Raw genomic sequence first — 16,744 nt, 5'->3', positions numbered from 1 at the left:
AAACCAAAAAAAAACAAGCAAAAAAAAAACAAAAACAAAAACAAAAACCAAACCTCAATACATCACCATATTTCCATCACCAGAGACAGACTGGACACACTGAAAATTTAGAAAGAATATTTTGTTATTATCTAACTATACAGTTAGCCTCCCACCTGCCTCTACTGGCCTGCATGGTAGTCAGAGTGACAAAGGACAAGATAGGCTATTACAGCATATATTGCAAAGAGGAGAACACACATCAGTGAGAGTTTAACTGTGCAGCATGACCCACAGCATGTTATGTCAGAAAAATGCATCCCACTTGTGCAGTGACATCACGGGCACTTTCAACACCTTTTAAAATGCACACAGATCCTATGACCTTTGACTTTGTGTGCTGCAAGGAAGGACATTTAACTCAGCAGACAGACGGATTTGTGGCATACAAAAATGCTTTGTTTCCTCGGGTACTTGGGTACTTTGTTGTTGTTGTTATTGTATATACCTTGAAGTCAGGGAACCACTTCAAAGACTTTTCCAGAAAGCTGCAGAAGAGACCTTCAGATCCAGAACTAAAATAGTCTCTACACTGAAGCATATTAAACATTTTTGGGGGAAGGCAAAAGGGCTGAAGTAAAACAACCTTAAGTTATGCCTCAGACTCTGTCTGAGTCATGGTCCAGCATGTCAAGTTCCAGAGAAAACAGGCCAAAGTCAGAAAGTACGCATGAGTACTATATTTTAATTACACAAAGTTAAAGGGCCTATTTGTTCCACAAAGTTAAAGTACCTACTTAATTTCTTAGGTGCTTGAGAGAGTGAAGAGCACAATACTATTTCCTAACTTGCCATGGAAGGTCACCTAGCCCTGGTCCCACAAAACTGACATGACAGGAAATCATATTGTCCCATTCCTTTATCTCCCTGACAGGAAAAAGGAGTCATTCCCAATGCCCTGAAGTCAAGCCTGCTGCCAAATCCACTCAAGAAATCTTTCCCAGGCAAATGACTCCCAACAAAAACAGAACAAAAGTAATAATGAAATACCAAAAATGTTTTAAATCAGCAGTGGTAAGAAAAATGTTTCTGGGACAGGATGACCTAACTATCACCTTTATTTATAACTGCATAGATTTGCCTGAATTATGATTATTTGTATTGCTTATTGCTAGGCTCTGCAAACACTGGCCTCCAAAAGAGTTCTCATCCCAAAGAGTTTGCAGGCTAAAAGCAAGTCATTTATTAAAAAACCACAACAAGATGATTGGATCAAACCTATACATGTCATTTCACTATAATTAAAATTAATAATTCTCACAAAAGTCATGCCTCTCTTACAGGTAATGACTTAATGGATTTAAACATATTCATTAAAGCATTTTGATCTCTTAGTGACAATCCTCATTAAATTATTTTCTTCTTCATTTTCTTGTTTCTACATTGTTTTTCTTTTGCAATAGCACTAAGCAAAACAATCTGGACTGCCTAGAAATATTTTGGCTTTCCTAGAGACTTGAATTGTAATAAAATGGGAGAATAAATGGGTAAAATAAGAATTTTTTTTTTCTGAGGTTTAAATTATCTGTTTTGTTCATTTTACAAAGACCTATTTATGTTCAGTAGACAAACACATTATTCAAGAGAGTCAGCCACACACAAGACAGAGCTATGAGTCTATCACCCTAACAGAACATTAATCCTACCTGTATAAGTGATTTGTCTTTTTTCCCACATAAAAGTCTGAAAAAAATACTATTACTGGAAGTTTTTATTATTTTCATGCCCAGAGGACCAAGCTCAAGATGCTAAGCATTGTCCAAAAATGTATTTTGTGAGTCCCTTTCTTGAAAAGCTTACAATTTAAGTAGACAAGACAGAAATCAGAAAGGGACATCTGCCAATAAAGACTTATTTGCCCAGAGTTTTGCAGAATTTTTTATAGTGTTTAATTATTATAGTTATTAGTATCTAATCCCAACAGCATCTCTGATCTAAAAACAGGAATGCTAATAACTAAATCTTATATTTTAGGTTTCACTGAACACTGAAAATACCTAAAATCTGTGTGTGTGTGTGTAGTTTTGTGTATATGAAGGTCTGAAATCTAAGAAGTTATTCTGAGACTCTTACAGTATAGCATACATGTGGGACTTTCTTTTTTTTTTTTCTGTCTCATTCTGGGAAAAATGTTACAGGAATGCCATTTCTTACAGAATTTCTGGTCTTTCATTTCTTGGTCCAGAAAGCACATCCTGCATGAGACCAATCAGAAATAATAGCTTGGAACAATAAAATATGTGGACCAGAGACAGAAATGCAAGATCTCTGAGGCCACTAAATCTCTATCTCTGTTGTTGAAAATCTCCAACATTTAAAAAATGTTTAAGGGGGACTAACAGACAGATGGCAAACTCACAGCTTTGCTAGGAAATCATGCTGGAGAATTTAAAAAATGTACCAAACTCTAGTGTCATGAACAATGGTTATTTTTCCTTTTGTTTGAGTTTTGAATTACAATGTGACAGGAGCTCAGCACCTGAGTCTGTTAGCTTATTCCTAATCAGTTTATAAAACCTGCATGTGATGGTTCCTAAAGGTTTAGTTATCCCGGTTGAGGTTAAGTTGGGCTCTACAGTGTGTATATGTGAACAAGTTCACTGATCGGTCATGGCATTTCATCTATGTCCAGCTTCAGATGACTCAGTCTCATAGCCATCCTTCAAAAACTTTAAAAAAGACTATTTTAAAAATCTTTTTGCATTCAGAGCCATGTGCCCAGCACAGTCTTATGGCTGATAGGCATGAACTTCAAATAAAGCACCAGCTCATCTTAATCATATTCCAGGCTGTGGAAGTGTCTATGGAAATTTTAGCAGTACACTTGAAATGCCTAAAGGGTGTGATATACATAATTTCAATAAACTGATAGTATTGTAGAGCTTGAATTGGAAAATGATTCATTCCTTGATACCCCTACCGTACCACACACTGCTGATAAATCAGACATGAAAGAATTTGTGATTCAAATTAAAACTTTTTTCAAGTAAAAGATACACTTCATTTTTGCTGAATCCTGAAGATTGGTAGTTTAGCTATGACAAGCCAGCCAGATTGTGTTGTGAAACATACGTGATAATATTAAATAAATTATGGACTCATGCTGTATATTCCTGGTTCTATAATAGAAGGTAGGGAGGGAAGGGAGGTGGGGGGGCAGATACACATTTAGCAGGCATTATCACCTCCTGAGAAACAGGATGCACACTAACATGCTCCCAGGATGGAAAAGGCTAAGAAATTCAAGCATGTCTAATCAAACATCAAAGGAAAACATCTAATGTCAAAGAGATCTCTTCTCTTTCCTTGTACCTCTCCAGCAAACAGCTAGGAAACAGATATGAGGGCAAAGTGTCATTAAGATCTACACAGCCAGGGTTTGCTGGTAGATTCTCTGCTCACTTATACAACATGATAGCAGCCGTAATACTGGGAAAGCATCTTAATTCCCAATTCCCTGACCATTTAGTTCTCATTTAAATGCTAGTTTCAAACAGAAGGATTACATGGATATTGCTGTCCTTTACTCATTCTAATCTACAAAACAAAACCCTGTGTTAAGTAGACTGTTTAAGAAAACTCCAGTCCAATGTTTTTCATATATTCACAGGACCCTGTGGGCTGGAAGGGACCACTGGAGGCCATCTGGCCCAATCTGCTGCTTAAAGCAGGTCTAGTTATAGCAGGTAGCTCAGGGCCATGTCCTGTCATGTTTTGAATCTTTCTGAGGATGGAGATTTCAGAACCTGCCTGGGCCCCTGTTCTGCTGTCTGACAGCCCTTAAAATGAAAACTTTCTTCCTTATATCACATCAGAATTTCCCTTTTCGTCATTGCCTCTCATGCTCCCACTGTGCACTTCTGGAAGAGTCTGGCTCCATCTTTTCGGATCAAGTAGTTGTAGGTAGCAGTGAGATCTCCCCCGAGCCATCTCTTCTCCAGATGGAACAAACACACACCTCTTAACCACTCCTCACACACTGTGTGCTTCAGGCCCCTGTCTGCTGTGGTAGCTCTGAGCTGGACTCATGCCAGTGTCCTTCTTGTACTGGGACTTGTACTTGTACTTCACAAAACTGTCCATAGGACTTCAGCTGTGGTCTCAGCAGTGCCCAGAGAGAGCTGAAGGATCATATCCCTAGAGCTGCCTGCTGCACCCCAGGATGCTGTTGGTTGTCTTTTCTTCAGGGACCTGCTGATGGTTCATATTCAACTTCTTGTCTGCCAGATTCTTTCCTGTCAAGCTTCTTTTCAGTCAGTCAGCCCACAGCCTGTACTGCTGCATAGAGTTATTCCATGCCACATGCAGCACATTGGTTTTGCCTTTGCTGGACTTCATGAAGTTTCTCAGCCTGTCTGGGTTCCTTTGAATGAACCTGCCCTCCTCCTTCATACTGACTGCTCCCCCAGTCAGATGTCCAGGTCATTAATAAAATTGTTGAACAGTGTTGGCTCCATTAGGAACACTGAGGGTCACAACTATTAACCTGCTATCAATTGGACTTTGTACTGCTGATCACCATCTTTTTAGCCCAACAGTCCAGACAATTTGTCACTCACATTACCATCCAGTCTATAACTCACTGATTTAAGGATACTATAGAAGACCCTGTCAAAGGTCTTGCTAAAGGCGAGGTAAGCATCCACTCCTCATCCAAGCTGCCAATCATCTTCTCAGAGAAGGCAATCAGGTTGGTCAGGCAATATCTTCCCTTAGTAAATTCATACTTGCTGCTCCAAATCATATTCTTGTCCTTCATGAGGCTGGAAGTGACTTCCAAGAAGATTTGTTCCCCAAGGACTCAGCTCAGACTGAGCTGCCTGTAGTTCCCTGGATCTTCCTTCTTGCTCCCCAGCTTTCCAAGACAGTCTTTGCTCTAAAGGATGCAGAGAGAACAAAAGCTGCTAAGTATCCACACTCAAAGTTCAGATCTCCAAAATTCCTCCTTGCTTTCAACTTACCTCTGAAGACATCTAAACCCACTAGCTTTCATGAACACTTATTCACAGGAACACTTCAGGATGTGCTTAAAAAAATAACCTAGGTTGGACAATGCCAAGTAGAAAACTGAAAACTCATTTTAACAAACAAATAATGCCCCTTTCCAGACCAAATTAACTATGTGAAGCAGACTTCACAGAATATGGCTCATTCCCTTTTATCTGGAAGTCTGGTGATTAAGACCCTCATGCAAAATGGGAATTACATATGTTAGTTTTCCTCTTCTGCTTGAGAAAGCCAAAGCTGTATATGTCACTCCTACCAGAGGTGTGACTATCCTGTTCTTAAAGACCTACATGGACAGAATTCCCTCAACTGCCCAAGGCATTTGCTTTACTGCTGCACAGTTCTCCATCTTGTCTTTTCGCCTTTTTTGTGACAATTTAAGCTTGTGACTTCTTGTTGTTTCCAGAATGGATAATAATGTTCTTGCTGTGTTTTTCCTTACTAGCAATGTAAGAACCACTTTGATCATCCTGTTACTCTTCTGCGCACACTCTCTATACTTTTAGCACAGTGTCCAGAGCCAGCTACAGCCAAGTCCCCACTGTGCTGAGCAAAGAGGAGTCTTTGACATGCCTTAAAAACAATAGCCTTGTTTACGCATCCTAATTTGTAGTATGTCTTTTTCACAACAACAGGACATTGCTGACTCACATTCAATTTGTCACACACTGGTAGTCCCCAGATACTTTTTGAAGGACTGCCACTAGCCAGGTGTCCCTCATGTGAAACTTTTTTTTTCCTCTCTTTTTCTCCCTCTCTCTCTGTTTTGGTGGGGTTTTTTTGGTGGTGGGTGTCTCATGGGTGGTCATAGGAGATGCCACAGTGTTTGATTTTAAAGGTTAGAGGTGCGGTTCTCAAAGAGGGATTTCAGGCTGTAGAACCCCAATGATTAAGACGTCTCTGTACTGTGCAGTCATGAATTACTCACCAGGTCTCTGTAATAGTAATGCCTCTCTCACACCACAGTTTTCCAGTGTTTTGAAAATAAAATCTTCAAAGGGTCTGGAGACTCAAAGGCTCTGCTGAAGCATGTGGTGCCCTTTGTGTAGATCACCGTTTACTGAATCACAAAGACTGGACTCAGTTATCTGCTCCTATAGGGATAAGACATTTCAGTGAATTCCCCATGTGAGTTGTTTTAAACTCTATTCACTGAAACTTTACTGGCACAAAGAGAATTGCCAAAGGTGAGGGTCAGATGAAAAACAGCATTTAAAAGAAAAATACATACACAAAACCTTCTGGATCATCTGATATTTCCCTTTGAAAGAGTCACATTTGACTCACTATGAATGCTAGTAACACATACCTAGTTGTAACGAATAGTAAGTGCCCTGTTTGTATTTGACCTGAAAGTAACATAGATTTTGAAGTGTTAGGAAGCAAGCAACATCAAACAGCCTCAGAGTTAAATACAATGAATGTGACCTAGTAATGCTTTGTCGGGAGCCAGAGGATTTTTTTAAATTATAAAGCTATTCTTGTGCGCGGTACACATACAGTGTGAGAAACTTGCTGCCCAAAAAAGCAGTCTGGAAGCACCCTCAATAGCAGTTAACAGCAGGCTTTCTTCAAATACTAACTGGAGAAGCTCTTATCCTAACAAGAGGCATGCCTGGGTGCAGACACGGATCATTTTGGGGCAGCTGACTCTTCCCCAGGCACGTGGAGAGAAGGGGACGGGCAATAAACAGCTCCTGTCTGGGCGAGGTGGGGAGGATGGCCGGGTACTGCCCCAGGAGAGATCCCCACAGGGGGAAGGACGTCAGGAATCAACCATCCTTTCCCTTGGCTTCTCTCCACTTTCAGCCACACAACAGGGAAGCAGAAAGGGTGCAAAGTACACTGGTCTGCCCCTGGCTTTGAAGGCACTCAAGTGATTTATTTTGGTAAATCTGGTGGTTTTGAGTTTGAGCGTTCTGACAGCAGCCCTGAGGCGCGTTGGCACATGCAGAGGCATGAGGGCAGCATGCAGCAGGGCTGTTCCACACTCCCTGCCTCTCCCAGGTTACGCTCCCCCTGAAGGCACACAACCAAAATAAAACAGCAGGTTTTTGATTGTTGGAGATGGTTTTTTTTAAATGAAGCCAAGAGCTACAGTGATGTGAGAGGCTGAGTGGGGTCTGAACCATGGTTTAATTAAAAGAGTGAGGAACAGTGTAAACAGTGGACATAAAGGCATTAGCAGTCACAAGCTCAAACTGAGGAAGCATCCCCTGGAAAAAGCATTTACCAAAGTGACAGAGATCACTTTGATCACTAGAAAATGAGGCCAGTGAAGAAACACGCTGGTGATTTACAGGAAATCAGCACATATTTAAGAAGAAAGTGGAAAAAGGAGTTAAAACGCTAAGGCACATGGTGCAGTTTGCATGTGCCCATGGGGCAGTGGGGCCGGCCGGCAGACTGTGGGGCAGGAGGAGGCCATGAACTGCCCTGTGCTGGTTCCAGCCAGTTCCAGCTGCATCCAAGACACACAGGGGTGGCCTGCACCCACAGGAGAGCACATGGGGCCAGGCAGGCACCGCTGGGGGCGAGTGACAGCCACAGGGGGAGAAGACACAAGGGAGAGAAGTGGAGGGGACAGTGCTGGGGACATGTCTGGAGGCATACCCTTTTATGGGACAAGGTGCTGGGGCCAGACGCTGTCCTCATGCCTGCTAAAGGTGCTAAAGGTAACGGCTTCACGCACAGTTCAAGTGGTGGTGCCCTTGGTCCAAGTCAGCATACATCTTTCCCACAGGCAGCAGTCATTTGGGTGTGTTAAAGCTGTGATCATGTTTGAATACAATTTTTGAACAATCCTGTCCAGAAGCAGGATGCTGGCCACAACTTAGTTGTCAGTGTCAGTTGTCAGGGACACAGCAAGTTTATGACAGTGCTTAGAGGAAATCTGAATGCACATGGCATTTACACAGAAGAGCGGAAAAGGTACACATGGAAAAGGTAGCGTGCAATGATGTTTCCTTTTTACTGGTAATTTAAACAGTTACTGTTGTAACTTGGGCACTCTGGCATATGATGAGGCAAGTGGAAATGTGTTTTTAAGTTAATGCATAGGCTTAATGCCTTTAAATGGTTTTAATTACCTCCTTTAAAAGTTTTTGGCATATGTCAGCTTGGATAAATAATGTCTGCAATGCTCTGCTTGCCTGCATCTCTGTTGTCCTACAAGGATGTTTCGAAGATTCCCAGACCTGGCTCCTCAGCTGTCACTGACTGGCAGTGACTACTTAGAGAACATGTAGCAAGAGGCTGATTAATATTAACCGGAGGTAGCACTCCCCGCCGCACCACTGCTGTGGAGGCCTTGACAGCTCCATGACCCTCGTCCCCACACTGTTCCCTCCCACCAGCTCCCTCCAGTTCTGCTACTTCAACAAAGCATCACATCAGCATTGTTTACTGCAGGAACTCAGCCAAGGAAGTCATAACAAGACAATAGACGTATAATCTGATAACCTTGTTACCTTGGTTGAATCAGAGCTCCTAACAAGTAGAAGAGTTTAGTAAAGTGGAATAAAAATATTACAATATTTCTTGTCAATGGCTTTTCAGCTGTCTTTGAAAACGTAGCATTTCTTGTGCTTTTATTTAAGATTAAAGCTAAACTCAAGGACTCTAAACAAAACAACATGAACAAGGTCAGACATGACAAAAAAAAACCCACAACAAATGTTAACTAGAGCAGGCAGACACACTTCTTCATTATGTTCAAATAGCAGTAAGTAAAACTATATAAAAAGATATGAATGTACCATTCCAAAAATCATCATGCAGTAACAACCTAAAATACACTGCTTCATATTTTATTAGGACTAGGCTGTGACAGTGAGAGAAATTCTAAATGAAGGGCAACATGTATTAGCACTGTCACTTTAGCAACTGAAGAGCAAATCAGTGACCCCAACCATATCAAAGCAGCTGTGGCATCACCCTCTGCTCCTCTGGGAAAACAGTCTGAGCTTCCCAAACACCTCCCTTCCCACAGCAGTTTCCCTGATCTCACTGGTGCCCTGTAGTGGGAAAGAAGCCAGAAGTCAGCACTTCCCACACCGCTGCCAGTCCTGGGCCACGCTTCCTGCTTGGGACTCTGTGTGTGTGTGTGTGTGTGTGTGTGTGTGTGTGTGTACTGGTTAGTTCACAACCAACAAATCATAAATCATTTTTTTCTTTATCTATCTGTGACTATTAATTTTCTCTCCATTACGTAACCATAATGATTGTATCTTTCATTTTAAAGCATTCTGGGTTAAAGTTCATTCAAAACATTTATAAATACTTGAACAAAAAATTGTATGTAGTATTAAATTTGATTGACAGTCAGCTGAACATGAGCCAGCAGTGTGCCCAGGTGGCCAAGAAGGCCAATGGCATCCTGGCCTGTATCAGCAATAGCGTGGCCAGCAGGGACAGGGAAGTGATCTTACCCCTGTACTCGGCACTGGTGAGGCCGCACCTCGATGACTGTGTTCAGTTTTGGGCCCCTCACTACAAAAAGGACATTGAATTACTCAAGCGTGTCCAGAGAAGGGCAACGAAGCTGGTGAAGGGTCTGGAGCACATGTTGTACGAGGAGCGGCTGAGGGAACGGGGGTTTTTTAGTCTGGAGAAGAGGAGGCTGAGGGGAGACCTCATCGCCCTCTACAGCTACCTGAAAGGAGATTGCAGAGAGCTGGGGATGAGCCTCTTTAACCAAGTAACAAGCGATAGGACAAGAGGGAATGGCCTCAAGTTGCGCCAGGGAAGATTTAGACTAGATGTCAGGAAGTATTTCTTTACAGAACGGGTTATTAGGCAGTGGAATGGATTGCCCAGGGAGGTGGTGGAGTCCCCATCCCTGGAGGTGTTTAAGAGTAGGGTCGGCATAGCGCTGAGAGATATCGTGTAGATGGGAACTGGCAGTGTTAGGTTAACGGTTGGACTAGATGATCTTCAAGGTCCTTTCCAACATGGTTGATTCTGTGATTCTGTGAAATAATATCTGTAATAGCTAGAAAGGGAGAGCGTATTATCTGTAGTCTCAACTTTCTTTCCCTGGAGGAATCATACATCACATGGGATAGGAATGTCATTTTGATTGTATCACTTCCCAGATGCTAAAGAAGAGTCATAATGTGAGATGCTGTTTAAGCATGGGGGGTTTTTTTAACTAAGGGAATGAAAATTAATGAAACTGGTAGCATTTGTTCTATTTTTCAGCAAGATGAGCAGAAAAAAAAATTGTTGTATGTAAATAGTTGGAGGAAACCCTGCAACCCAGGTTTGTCTGACTTGCAGTATTTCTGAAAGTGGCAGTAGCGACTAAAAAGAAAACTGTTTCCTGGGGTATCTGTGGAGCACTGAGCACTCCTGAAAATCAGGTCACTTGTCTATGTGCCAGAAAATAGATTTAGGGATCTAACTTCAGGCAATCAGTCTTGAAAGGACAGTGAAGAATCAATCTTGAGGAAACTTACTGCTCCATCTGTGCGGTTACATCAGTGTAATTTTTGGTGTAGGCATCCCTTTCCTGGAATAAATTGTCTTGTTTATCTTAGGGAAGCTATCTTAGGAGCTGCTTTCCCTGGCAGAAAACAGTTGCAGTTATACTAGTAGATCTGTGGATTGTTTCTATTAAAACAGCCAGCACAGTAAAGCCATCAATTTTGAGTAACGGGATATTTCTAAACTGCAGTTTTGGTAGTATAACTCACCAGGAAGTCCTGCTGGCATGATTGCACTGGAGATCACATTTTTTACCACTTCAAACAGCACTACCTGAGCTAGCAAGAAAGTGTCTGTGTGTGAGTGGCAGGACATCGTCTTCTGCCGTATCAGATAGGAAGAAGATGAGGGCTCCAACCTCTCTGTTTCACATGGCCAACAGAGGCAGAGGAAATATCCTATACAGAGATGTAAGGGATGGAGAATTGGATCTAAACTTCTCTGATCCTTTAAGGAAACAGAATATACATTTCCTGAGAGGGTCCTTTAGAGACAGCCTGGGGCTATGGTTAAGAGAGGCCGAGTGGTCACCCCCCTCTTTGGTGCTGCTGTAAGGCAAGTGCCAGGCACACGATGAAATGGGTACTAACAACTGGACTGGACAAGGCTTGAGCAACCTGATCTAACATCAAAATTAGTCTTCTTTAAGCAGGAGTTAGGACCAGGTGGCCTCCAGAGGTCCCTTGCAGCTTCGTTCATTTTAGAACTGTGTAGTGAGACAGTTCTAGAGAAAGAAAGGAGTGAATCAGCTAGTTCCCTCTTATTCCCCTCTCCTCCATCATAAGAAGGCTACACCAATGTGCAAGCAATTATTTAAGGCTCAGGAGATTATTCTGACCTATAAAAAAGCAGCAAGCATTTTCCTTCACATATTTCTTCCTTAGCCTCATAAAAAAGGCCTGAATGCTCTTCATATCCTTAAAAATCTCATTGCTTAACAGTAACCTTTTAGTCTTTTTATTTATGTCCAGTGGAATACTCAGAATTTTCTATGCTGAGTACATTACTGAAGCCATATTTCAAATCACTTGTGACTACCAAGAAAAATGCTCTTGTGGGGAGTTTCTTGGATTTTCTTTTTTCAAATATCACAAAAGACTTTAACAGGTTTTTTTAAATAAATACAGCTGCTACAAACTCGATATTACTTCACTGACTCCCACCTCATCTTATAACTGCAGGTAGTTTGTTGCTATTCACCGCATCAAAAGGTTTTCCTTTTCAATTTACATTACTTTTCTTCTGTGTAACTCTATGGCTCTGTCCTTGAGAGGCATCCAGTTGTGCTGCAGTGGGTGAGATATTAAGGGTAGCACAGCGTAAATAGGAATTAGCACTAATTCCTGTTTGCTGTGGCTTTCCACAGAAATGTGAAAGCATGACTTACTGTGCAAGTGATATGCTGTAGTTTAATAGGATTGTAGGAACTCATACTGCTCTCGCAGTGTTTCACTGTAGGCATCTTGGACCAACATCCTGATGGCTGAACTCCTGTGCTGTAGTAAGCAATTTTATAAAACACCTAAGTAAACAGTTTACTGCTTTATATTTGAAATACATAGCACCATGCTCTTGTTTCAAGCTAACTTTGTAGCAACAGCACTGTTCTGACACTGCCATACCCCGTGTGTAAAGATTTATGTGCACTATTCTCCTTACCGATGACAGAAATGCACACCTTCAGAAAGAGCATTACTTAAAAACAGGGGATTTCTACAAATAAAACTCCACATTGCACTTTAAAGAGACCTTCTGTCTTTAAAATAGTGAGCTTTACCTTATGATACTTTGTCAAACTATCATCTAAACTTTGAAGTTATTTCCATGTCTTTGCTGATCCCAAGAACCGCACCATTTATTCAAATATTTTTTGTATTTGGGAAGTTTATCATCTTTCCAGCTGTATTATATATTATCCAGTTCAATAATATTTATCATCAGTCTTTGTTTTATACTAGCAGAGAAAACAGGACTCTTCATTTCTACCCTCCTTCTTCCAGCTAGGGAAGGCATGTGGTAAAACAGTATACCTGTGTGATTTTCATGAGTTCTCTCTTATTGTATTCTCCAGTACTTGCAAGTCCTGCGTGATTTCAGAAGATTGTTGGTTTCTTTCAGGGTGAAACTTTGGATAAAATAATATTTACTATGTCCCTGTTTAATGAGCTATGCTTAATTTTTTAATTAGCATCTTAATGAATTTCAGCTGAAAGAACAAAAGTTATTTCCAGCCTTGTATAGAATTATTAAGGCTGTAAAAGTAGATTTTGGAAAGCATTTTAGAGTTACTTTACATATTTGTATGCAATCACCAGAAGTCTACTGCAGGTTGTGTCATCCCCTCCGGACTTCAGAAAAGTGCTGAGCACTCACACAACTTGTGGATCTAAAGAGGAGCTGGACATACTTTTCACAATCTCTTTGATGGCTCAAGACTTGCAGGTTGATCTTGTTACCACCTTAATGGGGCAAATGGCTCCTGTATGCAAAAACGTTATTTACAAGCATGTTGCAAGGGCCATTTGCCCCTTTAACCATGTTCAGAGGAAGCTGATATTTTGTAGTTTTTCCTCTACATTTCAGCCAGCCCAGAATTAGCTCCAATTTCACACAGGAGTCTCCCAGGATTGATAGATGCTACTCTTGTCATTACCAGTGAGAGAAACGAGAGTGAGCTTTTGACACTATTCCTTCTCCTGATCTGAGCAATGTTATGGGCACTTCTGCTTAAGACAATTGCAGTGACCCTGATCATCTCTTCATCTGTCAATATCTGTCAGTGCCTCCTTGAATGCTTCTCAAGGCCCTGTAATTCCTGCGTGCCTTAGTCTCACAATGTTCTGGTTTATCATCTAGATGTCTTACCCTCATAAGCCACTGAACTTCCACTTTCAACTGCATCCTCAGTTCCTCCACACTTGGTATGGTTCTGAGCTCTAGAAGACTTCTTCTGACTTTGTGTTTCCTAGAAATTGATCCCATCTACTACTGGAGATTTCACATAACAATGTGATCTTTTTGTTGGTGCCTATACACAGTCTTTGGACACACTTAGAAAAGAAAATAGCATGGGTCCATCTGTCTCGCTGATAATAATCCTGCTGGCTTCCAAATGTGGAAAGTGAAGTAGATTTGCTGTCCCCATGCAGGAATTCTGACTTTCCTCTTTCTTTCAGAAGTTTTTGTCTTACAGATGTCTGTCTTTGATAGAAGCAGCTCCAGCCTGAGGTGCCTCTATATATTTGCACTATATATATATATATATATATATACACACACCTAAGCAGCATGACAGCTCTGTTGCAGCATAAATAAGAACTGCTTATGCTGTCTGAGCTTTGAACGGTTCATAATTGTTATGTCTGCTAACAGCCACATGGAAAATCAAATAGGGCTGTGGGAACCAAGCCATAGAGTGAAACCATTACAGCTGGAGACTTGGCATTCACCCTCTGAGTACAGAGCATGCTTTCTTCAGACAAACCCTAGTCTAGCCTATTAATGGCCATTAGTGGTTGGAGCACAGTAGGTGTGCGCCTGGATCACTCCTTTGGGTTTGGCTTCAGCTGAAAGGAATCCAGTCCACACAGTCCGAGACTGTCCCATGGTGCACACCAAAACAACACAAGCAAGACAGGTTGAGAGAGTTGCTTCAAAATTTTACTCCAGATCCAAATTAAAATGCTAATTTAAACACATACAGTAGGCTGGATGAAAGGTGACATCCATTTACTCTTTCCCAGAAATAAGAGTTTCTAAATTAAAATTTAGACTGCAGCACTAGACAACGTGCATTTTCTGCACTGCAAACTTGTTACTTTCCCACCGCTGAAAGTATTTTTCTTGTCACTTGCTTATCCTGTCTGGGCAATCCGTCAAAGCAGCAGGAAAAGGATAAAAGGAAGCAGATTAAAGCTAAGAAAGCTATTTGCAAATCTTCTGATTAATTGGAGGGCTACTAAGGAGGTTATAGTAACTCAGTTTAGGCATGTGTAATCATTTGTAGCTCATGCTAAAAAGGAAGGAGCTGTATCTGCCAGACTCTTGGTTTTCACTTTAATGGCTGGGAACTGTGGTTCAAGTCAAGATACAACTTGTCTGAGTTATCAGGAAATCAGTTCTTTGTCTCCATCACCATTTTCCTCAGGATCCCCTCATTTGGACTTGCAGGAGACACTGCTGAAACAAAATGCAGCTGAGGGAACAGTGTCTGCCTGGTAACCCAAGGAGCAGCAGTGTGATCCGTGCCTCCCACACCACAGCCCACTTTGACAGAGGGTTGGCCCAGCTCCCATTCCTGGTTATTGTGGTGAGAAAACAAGGCCATAACAAGTACTACCTACTAATGAAGCAAAAACTAGATAATTAACGATGCTTTTTCTCGGCTGCTGTTGCAGAGATGTCTGTGCTTGCTAGTATCCCACTCAGTCTCTCATTGTCTCTCACTAAGATCTGAGCAAAGCATGTCAGCTCAGTGAGGTCTTCACTGCCATAAACTCTCAAGGAGAAGGTTTTCCAATTAAATTCCCTAAATCCTTATGAGCAGGCTTGGAAATCTGAGTGGAATTACGTTTGAGATGAACACTGAATAAAGCATTATCTTCTCTGAAAGAATATGGGGAAGTGTAGAGAATTTGGTCCTACTGTTATCTTCCAAAAGGCTGAAAGTTGGACTGCACTGGCCACCAGCTAGAACTGTGTTTGTCACTGAATGCTCCTCCCAAATTACCAGTCTTGCCACAGCCTCTCCAGAATACGACAGAAAAAACAAATACAAGAGATATTTTTATTCTCCATTAGGAATGCATAACACTATGTATTTACAAAGGGGTAAGGCAGTCTATTAACTTTTAACTTGTTGCTGAATCTGTATCTCTCCTTTATTAATAATCTGAAGATCTGAATGGTTCTTTGGCCAATAGTATCTTCTGCTGCATTTTTGAAAATTATATACAATTTCCTCGTGTAGTGAAAGGAGGTTAAGGCAGGTTGAAAGACAGTTTCTAATCTCTTTATTTTTGCATTAGCGAAATGCTGCGCCTTAAGATTTTCAGTATGAAGTATAAGAAATTCTTATCTAGAAACAAAAGCAGTGTCCCTGGAATGAACCTCTTGGACTGTGTTGCTGTTTTTCCCCTATCCAGTGCTGTTTGGTATTTATTGAACTATAAATTTTACCGTAGAGCTGCATTCTGTCACAGTTTAGTAAAAACTGTGATACATTCAATGTTCAGTTGAGGAAAATGCATGGCTTACACTTTCTAAGCAGAAAGTTATGCTTTGAATGTCTGTGATGAATCTGAGATATTTATGCCATAATTAGAAATGAAAAGCAAGATGTAGAAAAATTTTCTCCTTCTAAGCACATAAGTGAACCCATTGTCAAAAGTTAAGAGTAGCAAGAATCTGTAATTGTCTTCCTAAGAATGGACTGAGGGGTTTAACTAAAGGAGCCTTTAGGAAAAAATATTGGCCTATATTGAAAGCAATACATTCTTCTGTGGTAGAAAAGTAAAGGTTACCATACTTGGACCATCAAGTCTTTCACTTAAATGGATAAAATAAGTCATATCATTGCTATTGGTATATACTATCTTACTATTACAATAATTACAATTATATAGTTATTATGATCAATATGATTGCAGCCATAATAGCAATAAGAGCAATGTTCGTATCTTGGAGAAGTTAAAATAACGTTGTCTAAGATCTCAGAAACAAATAAAGACAACTGTTTCTTCTAGCTAGTTTTAGGCATCTACTGTACCCAGCTGGCCTGGAGGCACAGCTCCCTAATCTCTGTAGATGAAGTGGCAGTCACTCCCAGAGGAGCCTAGGGACACCATACCACATCAGATGCCTGAAGTTGGTTGGTGTGAAAAAGCATCTTCGTGATCACATGAGAGTCAAATGGTGTTCAGGGGAATTTGGAGGTGTCCCTAGCAAAGCTGTGTAGAAAGGGGAATGAGCAATGATGGGCAGGGCTTGCCAGGGACAGTGAGCAGCAGCTGCTGGCATGATGGAGCCAGTGGGAGCTAGAAGCTCCCTGACAGCACTGGGATGGTCACAAGCAAATGTAGGAGCAAGATATGTGGGAAAACAAGATCTCCAAGAAAAATCTCTGAATGGGTCATCTTTGCATCCTGGCCAGAGAGAGAGCAGGTAATGAGAATCATAGTTTCTCATGCACCAGGAAACAGGGAAAGAAAAG

Source organism: Strix aluco, chromosome 2 (assembly GCF_031877795.1).
Source record: "Strix aluco isolate bStrAlu1 chromosome 2, bStrAlu1.hap1, whole genome shotgun sequence".
In the NCBI taxonomy this organism is placed as follows: Eukaryota; Metazoa; Chordata; class Aves; order Strigiformes; family Strigidae; genus Strix; species Strix aluco.
The sequence above is the reverse complement of the archived record's forward strand: the minus strand, read 5'-3'. Positions refer to the sequence as shown.